The sequence below is a fragment of the Podarcis erhardii genome (genome assembly GCF_964252035.2).
Source record: "Podarcis erhardii genome assembly, chromosome: 15".
In the NCBI taxonomy this organism is placed as follows: Eukaryota; Metazoa; Chordata; class Lepidosauria; order Squamata; family Lacertidae; genus Podarcis; species Podarcis erhardii.
Window position 1 is genome coordinate 26,512,779 of NC_138505.1, and position 15,558 is coordinate 26,528,336.

Here is a 15,558-nt window from a genome sequence, read left to right on the forward strand (position 1 = left end):
AGAGTTCTGCAGCACCCATGTCCTGCTCATAGGCTTCCCTTTGAGGCAGCTATTCTGCCACTGAGAGGATGCTGGGCTAGATCAGTCTGCTTTGGCCTGAATCAGCCACTGGGCTCTTTTTATGTTCTTAATGCTTGGCTATTTTTTCCTCTACATCCATAAACTTATCATTTGAGGATCCCACCTCATGCACCTGACAAACTGGACTCTGGTGGATCAAAATGAGTCTTTTGACTCCTGCTTCGCCCCCCCCTGGAACGACTTTGTTTTGGGGGTGCCTTTTCAATATTTTCCAAATGCAGATTCTCAAGTCACTGTTCTTCATCTTTCATCCTGCTTCTCCAAGTCACTGGAAGTTAAAACGCAGCACAGGGTGGCAAAATTTATCTTGCATTATCTGTAACAGCAGGCACATTTGCAGTAAGGAACCCCTGTATCATCTGTAAATTCATATGCTGTAGCATTGGTGGTGATAACCTATCAAATACCAATTCTGATTCCCCCCTGCTCTCCAAATTGATCTCATGCAGCAGGGATTAATGTCTACTCTAGCATGGCTCTGCTGGCTGGGGCTGATGGGAATTGTAGTCTAAAACATTGCATGGACTGCAAATTGTGGAAGGCTAACCTATTACTTCAAATAATGCATCTCCCTCTAATCCAGTGCTTCCCATGGTGGGTGGTACCAACTTCTGGGAGGCTGTGGGATTATTTAGGGTGGCTCTAAGAGCCAAGGAGGCAGCAGTGGGATGCTGGAGGTGTAAATGGCTAACAGGCTTTGAAAACCCGATATCATTGGATCAAGTTCATAAGTTTTGTTGGATTGATTCAACTAAATAGTTTTAACTGACTTTTATATAAATGTGAAATTAATTGTTACAGCTTTGAATTGTGTTATTTTATTCCTTAGTGGGTTGTGTAAAGTGTTAATATGAATGATGCTTTTTATAGGGTATGGGGCACTGGGGCTGAGTTTATGGAACCAAGAGAATGATGGCTTAAAAAGGATTGGGAACCACTGCTCTAATCCATTGGTCTTCAGATGGTGGGTGGGCCTAACCTAAGAATAGCAATGCTTCTGCCATGAAAACATATATTGGAAAATGAATAATTGGTTCCCTGAATGCATGCTTGGGCTAAAGGGTGGCTCCTTGATCTCAAAAGGGTGAGGACTATTGCTCTTTTCAATGCAGGCCAGGTCACAAATCCAAAATACAGTACTGCAGGCAAAAAAGGGTGGGTTGCTCTTTTCGGTGTTGCTCTATAGTATTCATTAACATAAGGTTTAAACTGGTTTGATGCTATTTAGTTGTTTCTTATTGTCAGGCAGACTGAGGAGGGCAAACATGTTATATAAATAAATAAAACCCTCTTGCTGTTCATTAAGTGCAATTGCATCTCCCTAGTTAACGACTCATTTTTCCTCCTTGTATTCCTCCACAGTCCTCTGGGGCTTTTCAGTTTGAAATGCTCTGCCTTATGTATATAAATGAAGGCCACCAACACAGCAGTAGGTGCAAGGATTCTTCCTTGTTGCAAACCACAGCCAGCCTGAATTTATTCAAATTCTTAAAAAAATTAACATTTTATCCCCAGTAAAGCTGAGTATGTGTGTGGTGGCAGCAGGGGGTGGGGGATATTTCCACTCTGAGCCCCTGCTGGTTTGCCTGTTGGGTGCTCTGGTGGCCCCCCCATGATGTTGTGCAAGATGTTTACGGCATCCTTGAGAAAAGCGGTGACATTATAGGAATGGGATGAGAGTGGCATCCTGTAGCTTCAAATGTTCCCTTTCTGCTCCCATCTGCCTCATTTGCACTTCAAACCTTGGCCTGCCTGGGCTTGAAGCAGGAAGCGGCAGACAGCCACAAAATTATATCCCCCTGGTTTTCACCCCCACCCGACTCCTCTGCTGTTGCAGTCCAGCTGGGCTCGCATAAATGCTCTTGATGAGTTCACAAAGGACTCTATGGAACATTTATCCACCTCCCTGCCCACACTGCCTGCCTAGTGATGGGGTGGATGTGCCTGTGACAGACAACCCAAATTTCACCCCTGCTCCCCCTGCATGTTCACAAATATACCCCAATTCAATTCTGTTTACTGTACTTCTCTTTCCAGAAAATTGCTTCAAGCATCACAGAACAGGGAGATCAGATAAAGAAGTGGCAGGTTTCACTCTTCTCTGCTGCACACTCCCTTAGCAGACTGATATTGCCAACACGGTGCCCATGGGCACTAATGTCCCCACCCATGCCTCTCTATGGTTCCCGCAAAAAGTCTCTGTATACATTCCCTGTAAAATGCACAAAGGACTATTTGCTACTCCTGTTCAGTGGCCGCCAACACTGCTGGCTATGTACCACCTCCATTGTTGTAGACAGTGTGCTCCAGAATACCAGAAAACCACAGGAGGGGGAGGACGCAGCTGCACTCAAGCCTACTTGCCTGAACTATTCATGGCCTTGCACCGCTATGGTTAAATCAGCATGCATCATAGAATCATACCTGAAAGCCATCTCAAAAGCTAACTCTGTGCCAGCACTGGACGTTTTATTTTGGGGTGGGGTTTTTTTTGTATTTGTATTTGTTTATTGTTGTTATTGCTGCTGCTGTTATCTCACCTTTCCTGCAAGGAGCTCAAGGTGACACATGGCTCTCCCCATCCCCATTTCATTACAACATGACAGAAGTTTATAAAATCATGCATGGCCTAGAGAAAGTAGATAGAAATTGATGTAGGTACCACCTTTTGGTGTCCTTCTACCTTTTCTTTCATTCAGATGTGACAGCCATTTAGTGTTAAACCACACCCCTATGGCAACCATTTTGTGACTGACACCTGTAGCATTATATATAATGATTTTATTGCATTAGCCATGCGGCCATAGCATAATATACATAGAAATAACAACATAAAATGGGGGTGGGGAGATAAAAGTGTATGTCGTCCTGGGCGAATACTTTGAGAGAATGGGGATAACAAAGGTAACAGGGGATTTAAAACATCGAGTAACAGAGAATACAAAAAACAGGTTCGATTGTGCGGCGTATCGACTACATCTGTGGTATTGAAGAAGGAGTTGGTGCCGCTTTCCTCTTCATCACACTAAGCAGGAAATTAGCTGTCATCTCGGTAATCCAACAATCAGAATCCTGCAGAAGAAGGGACACTATCCAAGGCTGGATTGGGAGATGAAGCTTGTTCACGAGAGGAGTTAGAAACCGAGATCTTTCATCTGTCCAGTTGGGACAGAAGAGCATTACATGTTCCATAGTCTCCAGAGCCGTGTCATTGCAGGAGCATGTTCTATTTGCGATGGGAACTCTGGAGTAACGACCCGACAGAACTGCTGTAGGAAAACAGTTGAGACGGGCACAGGTAAAGGCCCTTCGTTTAGCCTCCGAAGGAATTGTAAAGCAGTATAGAGGGATCCCTTCAGGGGGTGGAATAGCTAGGGCTAAGCCTGAACACGGCCCTCTTGCATGGGAAGCTGTGTTAGAGAAGTCAAGTTGCTGTAGCTTCTTTTTGATTAGAGGTAGGGCCGCCGGGCTAATACACTCTAAACCTGTAGCACTTTTTCAGAATTTACTATGTGATCATCCACTGGTTGATGACAGCTAGAGTAGATCCTACATCCCTATTTAGATGTGAACAGGGCAAAAACATGTCTAAGGGACACATGGTTAGCCTGCCTGGGGTCACTAGCCTTACATGAAGGAAATGCATGGCTGTGTACATACAATCCTTTTAAAACACATTTGAATCACATTCTTTCCCTTGAAGAATTATGGGCACTGTAGTTTACCCCTCAAAGAGGTACAGTTCCCAGCAGCAACCCTTAACAAACTGCAGTGTCTAGAATTCTTGGAAGAAAAGTATGTGCTTCGAACGTGCTTTAAAGGCATAGTGTGTATACAGCCCTAGTTATCCATTCCCTCCCACACCACACACTGCAAGCCGAAAACCCGATTCCATCCTCTCATAAAAAGGGTGTTGCCTTGTATGGTCTTTATAAGCTTCTCTGGTTTTCCTGGCATTTATTATTTCTGACGCATATCCCTCTTTAAGTTGAGCAGCCTGTACATCTTTTCATTGCAGTTTCAGTACAATGTTCCCTGCCTGAATCTGGAGAGCCATTCCTGCCAGTCAGCGTGGACATTATTGAGCTGGATGGACCACTGGTCTGATTCAATAACCAGGCAGATTCCTGTGATCCTAACCTCACAACATTTGGGGGTCTGGAAAAACTTCTCTGTGTGGTGACTTAGACAGAAATGTGGAAACATAGAAGGCTGCCTTAGGCTGAATTGTGACTTTTGGTCCATTTAGCCTCTGTATTGTCTACCCTGATAGGCAGCCACTTTCCAGAGTGTCAGCCGGAGGTGTGCCCAGCCTGCCCTTGGTACTAGAGGCATCCTTCCTACTCCCTAACCATAGATCACCTGGGCTGCTTACACAAAGCCCTAGTGGGCAGTCCTTGGAAAGGGCTCTAGTGACATCCCCTAGTGACACCTTCTGTCCTCTAACTGTATGGGCTCAGGTTGCTGCCACCCAGGCCCCCTAATTCCCCTTCACCATTGAACAAAGGCGCAGCTGGGTCTCCAGCAAAGCGGGCCGCGTGAGTGCGGTCTCCCCTGTAATCTGATAGGACGTGTGCACAGTGCGTGGCGGTGAGCTGGGCTCTGTGCGCAGCAAAAGGAATCTATTTTCAGCCCAAGAGCCTGATTAGGAGAGACACAGAAGCCAAAGCAATGGAATCTTCAGTGAGAGAGAGAGAGAGAAATCCTTCTTCCTTCATTTCCTCCAAGATACCACTGTAGCTACTATTATATGATTTATAGCGAGACAATTATTGCCCATGACAGTAAGAGTTAGATAGATGCCAATATGATGTAGAAAAAGGAAGCTTGCGGCATTAGATAACAAGTAATTAAGGTTGTTGTTGTTTATTAGACTTCTTCAACTAACAAGCACTTACCTCAAAGAATCCTCAGAATTGCTGTTTGTTCAGGGTGATGGGAATTGCAGTTCTGCGAGGGGGTAAACTACAGTTCCTGGGGGATGTATTTTCATTTATTATTCATATGCAGTCTTAATCCACTTTTCTCCCAACCCCTAATAGTGTGACTACTATTTATTTAGAAACCCCATCATGAGTGGGCTAATGATGTGACTAACATACCATTCTGGTTTGGCCCTGAGAGGTCCGTGAGCCAGGTATGATGGAAACAGGCGACGCTGAAGTTGGTTCCTTCTCTGTGTGTATGTTCAAAATGCAGCTCCATCAGCCAGCGGTTTGCTTCAGTAGCCATTCTTCAGAGCGGGTGAGGGACTTGGACCCACTCCCGTTTCTGTTGGACTACAACTCCCAGAATCCTTGACCATGCTGCAAAAAGTTCCTTACTACAAAAAGTCTGGGTTTGGGGGAGATGGCAGTGCAGGCTTTTTGTGCAAGAGCCGTAATCAGTGTTAACTGAGCAACCTGTATTTCTAGGAAACTTCTACAAAGAGAAGACAAAAGGTATAGAAAAGAGCCTCTGTACCATAAGTTTACCTGGGCAATTCCTGCTTGAGACACAAAGGGCGTCCCTTTGTGACCTGGCACAGAGTTGCAGGTGCCACATAACTCTTCTTCTGAACTTGTAAGTAAAAAATATTTTATTGTGGCAGCACCCAGCCTTTGAGACTCCCTGTGTCTTGACATCAGGCAGGCACCTTCTCTGTTTTCTTTTCAGCGCCTATTTAAAATATATTTGCATAGGCACCCCTGCCCAAAACATATTTGCAAAGACACCCCTATCCAGATATGCAGAATGCTGAAATGTGTGTTAATCTATTTTTGCTTACTGTTGATTTCAATAATCTCTTGAATATTTATCAATACCCATTTTAAAATGTTGTCTACTGAGAATTTTAATGTGTTGGTTTTTTGTAAACCACTTTGAGGGGTTTTTCTCCCTATCAAGTGGTGTATATATACAGTATTGCCATGAATTTTCTAAAATATACAATTCTTAGATCCCGTGGAGAACTCCCATCCACCTTAATTCCCTAAAACCAGTTTACCTGGAAAGGAGTACCTGAGAAGAGATTTTGATTACTTTCCTGTGAAGTGTTCAGTCATCATCACCACCACTCAGTGAGGCACAGGCAGAGGCAGAATGCCAAACATCTCAGGCCTCCCAAAGTACTTAACACCACTTAACTCCTGGGATAAGAGCAGAAATGGGGAGGGGGAGGGAACGAGGAACTGGCACGTAGCTCCCACCTAGCAGGTGGTGAAGCAGGAAAGCAGATCTGCTGCCAACAAGTAGGCTAGTTAGGAACACATCTCACAAGATGGAAGAAAAATGGATTGAGGCAATATATGCCAGGGTGACAGATTCCCAATTCACACACAGGATGGATTGCAAGTGGCAATCTTGAAATGAAACTTAAGTCCTCAAAATACAGGAAGTTGTCTTGTACTGAGTCAGACCCTTGGTCTATCTAGCTCAGTATTGTCCACTTGGACTGGCAGCAGCTTTCCAGCATTTCAGGCAGGGAATATTCCCTGGTCTTACTTGGAGATGCTGCTGGGGATTAAACCTGGGACCTTCTGTATGCAAAGCAGCTACTTTTCTACTAAGCTATTACTCTTCCTCAGACTGTTAAAGATGCAGCTGTTTTCATCACATTTCCCTCCTAAACAAATATGTTTAATACTTTTCCCCTGAAAGCCTTCATCCTCTTGTGGTGGTGAGTTCCATCAGTTAATTAAGCGTTGTATGAAGAAACTTTTCTCAGCCCTGCATGACACATTGCATCTGCCCAAATTCCTTCTTCTACACAACTGTTCAGGTGCCCTCTTACCATCCTTCACAATCAGTCGCCTTGCCTTGCACAGGATTTGCTTTAACTGGAGTGGAAGGGAGCGGTTGAGGCTGCATCACAAATAATGCACAGATTATTGTCATTTCTACCAGACTCCCAGTAAATGGCAGCAGTCTCTTGTATTAAATATGTGAATCTCCCTTCCTACAAGTCTCAAGGGAATTTACACTCATACAATAAAAACAATTAAAAACGGGTTTAAAATAATAGAAAAAGACAACTAAGGATTTTAAAAGCTAATAAAAACCAAAGCAAAGACCCCAAATAAAGCATTAAACTGGAAAAGCTTATTGGAACAAAAATGTCTTCAATTCTTTCTGGAAAGACAGGTGAAAAAAGTACTAAGGAAGGGGTAAAAAATGTCTGGAGAGACCATCCTGAGTCAGTTGCACTTCAGTTGGCCTTCATAGAACAGAAGGGAAGCCTAGCTGCTGAACGGGCCAAAGGGGACCCATCTAGTCCAGCAATTCCTTCGGCCCAATTTATTTTCAAGCCCTCCAAGTTGGTGGACATTGCTTCATCTTATGGGAGTGAAGCCCACAGTTTTAGCTATGTGCCGTGTAATAGAATCATAGAGCTTTCTTTTGTTCATCTGGAATCTTCCAACATTCAGATTCATTGGATGACCCCATTAGGTTCTAGGGAGAGAAAAAGCTCTCTGTAGAAATTCATAAGGGAAGCAAGACCATCTCAGAACAGTTCTCCTTCAGCCAGATTAAGACCGAGTCTTATCCACGGAGCAGAGTGTTGTAACTACTCTCCTGGGACCCTTTGAAAGCCTTTCTTTCTGTCTGCGACCATCTATATTCTGCCCTGCGGGGATTTTCTCAGTGCTCCTGTTTGCACTGCTAGATGTGACCTTTTCATGCAGCATATATCACAAATCATAACATCCACACTTTGTTCTATGTTTTCACAAAGCCTGTGGCCCTTTTAGCAAATGCCAACAGTACCGCAGTTATTTGGTTGAGGACGCTGGTGGGAGAATGAGATTGGGACAAAATCTGCTAGGTGCATAAGGCATGCCCCTGGGAGGAAGGCAGTGCAAACATGCCCAGAGGGTCTACAAGAATACAAACGGAGGAGCATCCTTCTGGCAACACCTGCACATGATACCATCACCTGGTCAGCCAAAGTGTGGTCAAATTGGCTGTTGTTGTTGCTGGCGTTTACATAAGTCTTTGTGATTATGGGAAGGCAACCAATATCCTTTCTGCATGGCTGTTCCACCAAAAGCATATTTTTTCATCCTAAAATAACCTCGACTGAACACACAAAACAATCTGGCTAAAATTAAAACAGCCATTTGAAGCCTCCGTCTGCTGTTGCCTGAAGCTTTTTTGTCATCCTCCCCACCACCCCCTTTCCTCATTCTCCAAGGTCACTGAAACAGAAATGAACATCCACATTTGGGCACATTGTCCTGGAGCCTAATGGACTAAGAAGGATTCCATGTGAGCCCCTGCGGCCCTGTCACCCCATACACTTGCTTTGTCTCAGACCCATGGCCTCAAACAAACCCCATCTCTGACCCTTGTCGCTAAAGATAAAAGCCTTTTTCTAGAGTTCTTATTCAACCTCTAGCCTTACAAGCCAGGTGCTAATTAGATAATTCAAAAATCTGCATTTTTCAAAGCCATTTTGTACACGCACGCACAAACATCCCAGCCCTCTGGATTCCCCTTCTGAAAGAGCATCTGTTCCTTCTGCTCAGTGGACCGGTCGGTGGGTGGGGGCACACACACGATAAGCCCGTCATCCCATCTGCTTAAAAAGGTCCACAGATGTAACTGAACTCTCCAATGCTTTCGGTCACATGGGTAGCATTCAGAGCCTGAGGTCACAGGACGAAATTCCACTTGGGTCCTGTTCTGTGTTCTTAGCATGGTTGATGTTTAGTTGAGCCACTTGCATGCAGCAGCTGGCCTGGCCTAGCTGGGACTCAGTCATGCTTTGTGCAAAAAAAGAGGAATGTATTTGCACAAAAAAATGGCATGTGTACATTTATATGTGCAGGTGGAAATTTAGAAACAGTTGCTATAATTTAAAAGTGAAAACTAAAAAGTTCCATAGACTTCACAAATCTGAAAATGCCTTTGAGATAGAAAGGTGCCATAGACTGAGTCAGACCATTGGTCCACCTAGCTCAGTACTGCCTACACTGACTGGCAGAGACTCTTCAGAGTTTCAGAGAGGAGCCATTCCCAGCCCTACCTGGAGATACCCTTGGGGATTGAACCTGGGACCTTCTGCACACAAGACGGATGCTCTACTAATGAGCTACGGCCCTTTCCTATCCTTCTCAAAGCCATTGGTCCAAAAATCTATTATTTACACAGCTCAGAGGGATATGGCAGGAAGACAGGCAGCCTGGCATGACCTTATCTAATCCATTCCTCCCAACATGGGCTTCCAGCAGGGCAGAAGTAACCTTTGGAGAGATGAAGCACAGTAGCCGCGGATTGGCTCCATACTGGGCTGAGGCTCTGATTGGTAGCCAGAGGGCCCTCAGCTTGTGCTGGTGTCAGCTTAGTGCCCAAAAGATGCCAATCACTGACAAGCCAGGGTGCACAAATCTAAAATGTGTGTTTGAGCAACCTCGACAAAGACCTAGCCATCTGTCTCTTCGAGCCTCAATCAAATCCCAGCCATTACATACCACCAACAAACTAGAGGTTTTTTTGGGGGGGGTTAGACAGCAAAGGGGATGCAGCTAACAAGTATTGGTTGAAAGGGGGGAACCCACACACCCACCTTTTCATTCTGCCTCTGAGTCGATTTGGCAGTTCAGGATTTGCACATTAGAACCCATTGGGAATCTGGTTCAGAGGGAGGAAATGTATTGAAGGAGCATCCTCTAAAATTAGGCCAAAGAAGACATTGAGCCTCAGAGGCACCCAATCCACTTTGGGGGGGTGGGAGGTTTGCTTTAAAAAATATGTTTAATATTCTCAGCTCTTTCAAGACATGTTTGCACTTGAGTCAAAGGAGCTGGAAAGAGCTGTCACTTTTTCTAAGTCAGCTCTTCATCCAGGAAAAAGCAATGGCATCGGACAAATAAATATATATTTTATTTTTAAAAACCCCAAGTCTATCTTGTAGCCTTTGGTTGATGGACTCCACCAGCAGCCCTAGAGGGATGGGAGCTTGCAATGGCATCAAGGATGATTTGTGCTTGCTACTGGCAGGTCACACGCTAAGGCTGCTGGGCCCCTTGAGGAGCTGGATGTAGTTCATCACTCTAGTACTTAAATCAGGCACTGGACTGGAGGTGCCGACCTGCTGCCCCTTGGATGGCACCCTCTAGAATAGCTGGCTCTGCATCCAAGCAGTTGATGTTATATCGCATGAACTCCTGATACCTAACCAATGGGGATGCCCTAGAAGCGAGCACTGCGTTCCTTCTTGGAATGAACCCGGCTATTTTAATGGGAGATGATTTGGGCCCTGCGTTCTCCAACATCTTCTAGCTTGCCTGAAGCACAAGTTCTGTCTTCTGCTTCCGACACTATCTGTACTGTCTGGGTTTACCTTCCATCTGTCTCAAAACAACCCCCTTTCCTGCTGTATTTTCCCCTCTGCCCATCATGTGGTGATAACTAGAGATGTCATTCTGGCATTAGAGAAGCCAAAGAATCGTTCACCTTAAATCAGTTGTATGTCCCAGCACTCGCAAACCCAGTGCCTTTCAGAGGTTTTAGACCGGAACTAAGGATGGGGAGAACACCTTGGCTCAATTCACATTTAGATGTGACTCTATCAAATTTACACTTAAATCCACATTTCTCCGAATTTTGAGAGGCAGTTCTCCAACCAAATTCCTACACCTGCAATTCCTGTGGTGATTCCTGTATTCTTTAGTTGTGATCCCTGCATTGCAGGGGACTTGACTAGATGGCCCTTTGGATTCTTCCAGCTCTACAATTCCTTGATTCTGTGATTCGATTAATGTATACAAAAATGTGTATATCAGAGAGGAAGTGTGCAAGAGAGAGAGCATATAGGTTGTAGACTTATAAGAAAGGGCATGTAAGTTGCTTTAAATTGTTTTTAATATTGTGTTTTAATGTTGCAGCCTGCCTTGGGACCTTCGGGTGAATGGTGGGTGATAAGGATAAAAATAAAAAATGTATTGGTGAAAATAGCATACACAAAAATGTGTGTATTAGGAGAAACTTTCACTAAAATGCTGTTGAATCATTGTGAAGACTTTTTAAAAATAATAATTGCAAACTGATATAGAAATGTTGAAAACTAAGCTTGAAAATGAGAAATTGGAGTGAAACTGACAATTTCGCCTACCCCTAACTATAATTCCCATCAGCCCAAGCCAACATAGACTGCTCCCATAGCACACTGTATCATTTCTGGGATGCTATTGCCCTCCTGCCTCTGATGTGGGGCAGGGTATGGCCTCCATCTAGATGGGTTGCAGAGAAGAGCAAAGGGAGTCACACCAGAGTCCTTGCAGCATCCTGGTGCTCTCTCCATTCCCCCCACTTGGTAAAGTTGGCCATTTTACAAGTAAATAAGGTAAAGGTAAAGATAAAAGTGAATATCAAGCAGAGGCAGGGAATCTCTCTTATGAGCAGCCTTGCAGGGGTCGCATGCCAGAGGTAGGTGTGACCAGAAGCAAAAGCGGGAGGGGCAAGGGATGTGATTATTACCTTCTGTACAGATAGGTAAAAGTAAAGGACCCCTGACAGTTAAGTCCAGTCGCAGACGAATCTGGGATGCGGCGTTCATCTCACTTTACAGGCCAAGGGAGCTGGCGCTTGTCCACAGACAGTTTTTCCAGGTCATGTGGCCAGCATGACTAAGCTGCTTCTGGCACAATGGAACACTGAAACCAGAGCAGCGCACGGAAACACTGTTTACCTTTCCGCTGGAGCGGTCCCACCAGAGCAGTACCTATTTATCAACTTGCACTTTTTGGCGCGCTTTTGAACTGCTAGGTTGGCAGGAGCTGGGACAGAGCAACGAGAGTTCACCCAGTCACGGGGATTCGAACCGCTGCCCTTCTGATTGGCAAGCCCTAGAGGCTCAGTGCTTTAGACCACAGCGCCACCCTTATCCCTGGCCACCCGCATCCCTGATATGTTCCCAATAAAGTCAGTTTTCTATACCTCCCACCCTCATCTCTCCATCTTCCATCCAGACAAGCAGGAGGCATATCAGAGTTCAAGGATGCACTCCAATGACAAAAGCACTCGAGAATGCCAGAGCAGGGCCAGTGAGAAGTGTTGCTTGGGGAGACGTCAAGGGTCAGATAGAAAGGCCTGGAGGGGCACATTAGGTCCATGGGGCTAAGGTTCCCCACCCCAGGCCCAGATATAAATGTTGGAATAAGCATTGCTCTGGATATCTAGTAACAACTTGCACTCTTTCCCCTGGCTGATGATGTTATAACACCATTACTTCCCAAATCCAGTCTGATGTGCTCTTTCCTATGACTCATAAGCTTCTCTTCTTAATAGCAATCAACCTCTTCACGGTTTTTCATCCGGGGGGTGGGGGGGAGAGGATTATCAAACTTTCTAAGTAGCTGAAGTAATTTTGCCTTGAGCCTTTGGTCTCCAGAAAAGCACTTGTGCCTAATTACCCCAAAATGGGGCACCTTGTCTGTCATGTCTTCTAGTCAGCTCAAGGATGTAAGGCCGCCCTGTCAGAAGCTTCTGCGCCTCTCAGGACACACTAATCCTTCTCCTCTTCCTGGCGCATTAAGGTTCCTGCATAAGTAACGGCAAGAGTGCCTTTCAGCCTTGCTTTTGCATAATTCCCACAATGCAAAGCAGATTTGTTTCCCAAAATCATTAATAAGCAATAAGGAAGGGACATTATATAAGATGTGCACTTGCTTTCCCCCCCTTGCTTTTTTTTTATTAAAAAAAGGAACCTCAATTCAAGTCCCTGCACAGCTAAAATGAAAGAAAATGCTGTCCAGGGAGGGACAGAGAAGAAGCAGATGAAGGATTAAGCTAAATGCCACCATGGCTGAATTTGCATGTGATGCTTGGATAATACAACAAAGGGCACATCAAAGTTCCCAGCAGGGAGGTCGGTAGGAAGGAGCCTGCATGGTGGTGGTGCAGAGACAGACTTGTGCCAATTTGGCTATAGAGCAGGGCTAGCCACCAGGGTGACCTCCAGATGTTGATGGACAGCAGCTATGTACACTTTACCGACTTAAACCACAGCTAGGCTGTTCCTTTGCTGCTCATTTGCTGGGGAAATGCATCAAAACACAGTATTCCATAAGAAATGTCAAGATGGATCTATATTGTTGCTAATGTGGTGCCTATACCATTTCCCAAAACAATGGCGGGAGTTCACTAGATGCAGCGTAAATGTGAGTCTGTATACAGCCTAATGCTCCTCCCAGCATGGTCATGCTTTAGTAGAAATAACACTGGTCTGGTGGGAGCTATACATCTGTCCAACACATCTGGAGGGCAAAGGCTCAGTTAGAGAGTGAAGTGCCGCCACCAATTCCTGTTGCCACATTCCCCTGCATTGCCTTTTGGTGTGGTGGCCAATGTAATAATGTAGCACCACACTGTTGTGATACAGTGTGCCTCTGACCAGAGTAGCTGTCTTTTAAACCCCGCCACCACCAACAAAAATATTACAGTTGCTGGTACAGTGACTGAAAGGATTTCAGCATCATGTATGTGCTGCCATTTCATACCATTGCCAGCTGAAACCCTTTTTGGACAGACAGAGGTAATCAGAGTTGCCTGTGATATGGCAACCCGCCCAGGCTAGATTGCTGTAATGGCTGTCCTTGATGACTGCCCAGAAACTATCACAATTGCTGAACTGGGACAGGTCTTTGGGACCACCATGCCACTTACAGAGCTCCGTTGGTGACTCCTGGTCAGTTTCTAAGCACATTTTGAACTATCGGTGCTTACTTTTGAAGACCTTTCCAGTTTGTTTGTTTGTTTGTTTGTTTGTTTGTTTGTTTGTTTGTGTACCACTTACACGCCCAACTGCCATCTAAGTTAGACCACTGTAGCTGAGTATTCTCAGACAATGCCTGGCAGCAGGGTTTTAGGACACTCCCAGCCCAACCTGGGTTTCAGTAGGAAAGGCTAATTGCTTCCCATTTCAATTTCACCAGCACTCGATGGTAGCTCCTTGTTTAGTTCAGAGTTTTTGAAAGGTTGCAGAAATATTTTGCATTTAAATTGTACATACCTTGTCCATGCCCCTAACAAAAAAGATGCACTTTAAAAAATATTAAATGCACAATTTGCAGTGCTTTTCAGCATATCCATCATTAAAGTAAATGTTTGCATGCATCTCTTATGTAATCTGTTTTTGTGCACCAGAATGTCTCCAGGATTTCAGGCAAGGTGCATTCCCAGCCTTACCTGAAGATACCACTGGGGATTGAATCTGGGACCTTCTGCATGCAGAGCAGATGCTCAGCCACTGAGCTATGGTCCTTCCCTTAAAAACAAAGTAAGATTCTAGCACTCAAGCTTCTGAATAAAGGGATGATTTAAATAGGAAGCTGTCTTATACACGGAGCAGAAGTGGCTTTCCAGGATTTCAGGCCTGGAATCTCCCAGGCGTTCCTGAAGGTGCTGGGGATTGAACATGGGACCTTCTGCATGTAAAGCAGAAGCTCCACCACCATGCTATGGCCCTTTCCCCATAGATGTTGGAGACATAGGGCGATCCCTTCCCTTGTGTCAGCAACTGGGTGCAAAGGAACAAGACCTGCTAGTGTTCTGAATGAATGACAGCCGTGGCAAGTAGCATTAATGGGCCGCTGGCTTGTTCCTAAATGGAAGATATGGGGGAAGGGAGTCACCTGTCAAGACTAATTTCCCTCCTAGTTTGCAGCAGCCCAGTGGGATGAGCATTTCCTTGCTATTTTGCTCTCCCTCACATGTCTGAGCATGAGAAGGCCGCTGGGGAGGAGGAGGAGGAGGAGCAGGCAGCAGCAGCATAGAGGCTCTGGGGGCCATCAGGAATAGGAGGGCAATTTAGCAAAATGATTAAATTACTGCAAACATTTATTAATAGTACCACCACTGCCACCCCCAGCTTCAGTTTCTCTCGGCTGCTCTTTGTCAGGGGGGGGGGGGCAGCTCACGCATAATAGGAGCTTGTTGAATCAGGCCAATGATCCACCTGGTTCGGTATCCTGTTCTCACAGGGGCCAACCAGATGCCTGCAGGAAACCCGCAAACGGGACCTAAGCACAAGAACTCCCTCCCTTCCTGTGGTTTCCAGCAACTGGTATTCAGAAGATTTACTGCATCTGACTAGGCATGCTAGCAGAATGCTATTCACTCTGGAAACTGGAAGTTCCATTTAAAATGGGGTGGGATTGTCAGGCAAAGTAAGAGATCCAATCACAAGGAGCACAAACTCCCATCAAATCCTGCCAACTCCAAAGCCTGGGGGAGTTGTGCATAGGTCTCAATTCCTTGGTTGAAAAATGGGAGAGTCAGTCTCAAAACCCCAAATTCAGACAGATTCCAGGTCCTTTGCAACCTCCTATAGGTGGTACGTGGACCTCATTCCAGAGCTCACTTTGGAACTGAGTATTTTCAACACTGACTCCAAGGCAAGGGACATTCCCAGTTCTATCTGAAGATGCTACCAGGGATTGAACCTGGGACCTTATATGTGCAAAGTGGATGCTCTTCCCCTGAGTTGCAGCCCTT

At 45.3% G+C, this 15,558-nt stretch overlaps 1 protein-coding gene across 1 annotated transcript in view; it reads left to right on the plus strand.

Moving 5' to 3' along the window:
- Positions 1-15,558, plus strand: part of CABP1 (calcium binding protein 1) — a 77,640-nt gene that overhangs the window by 613 nt on the left and 61,469 nt on the right. The window lies entirely within an intron of this gene.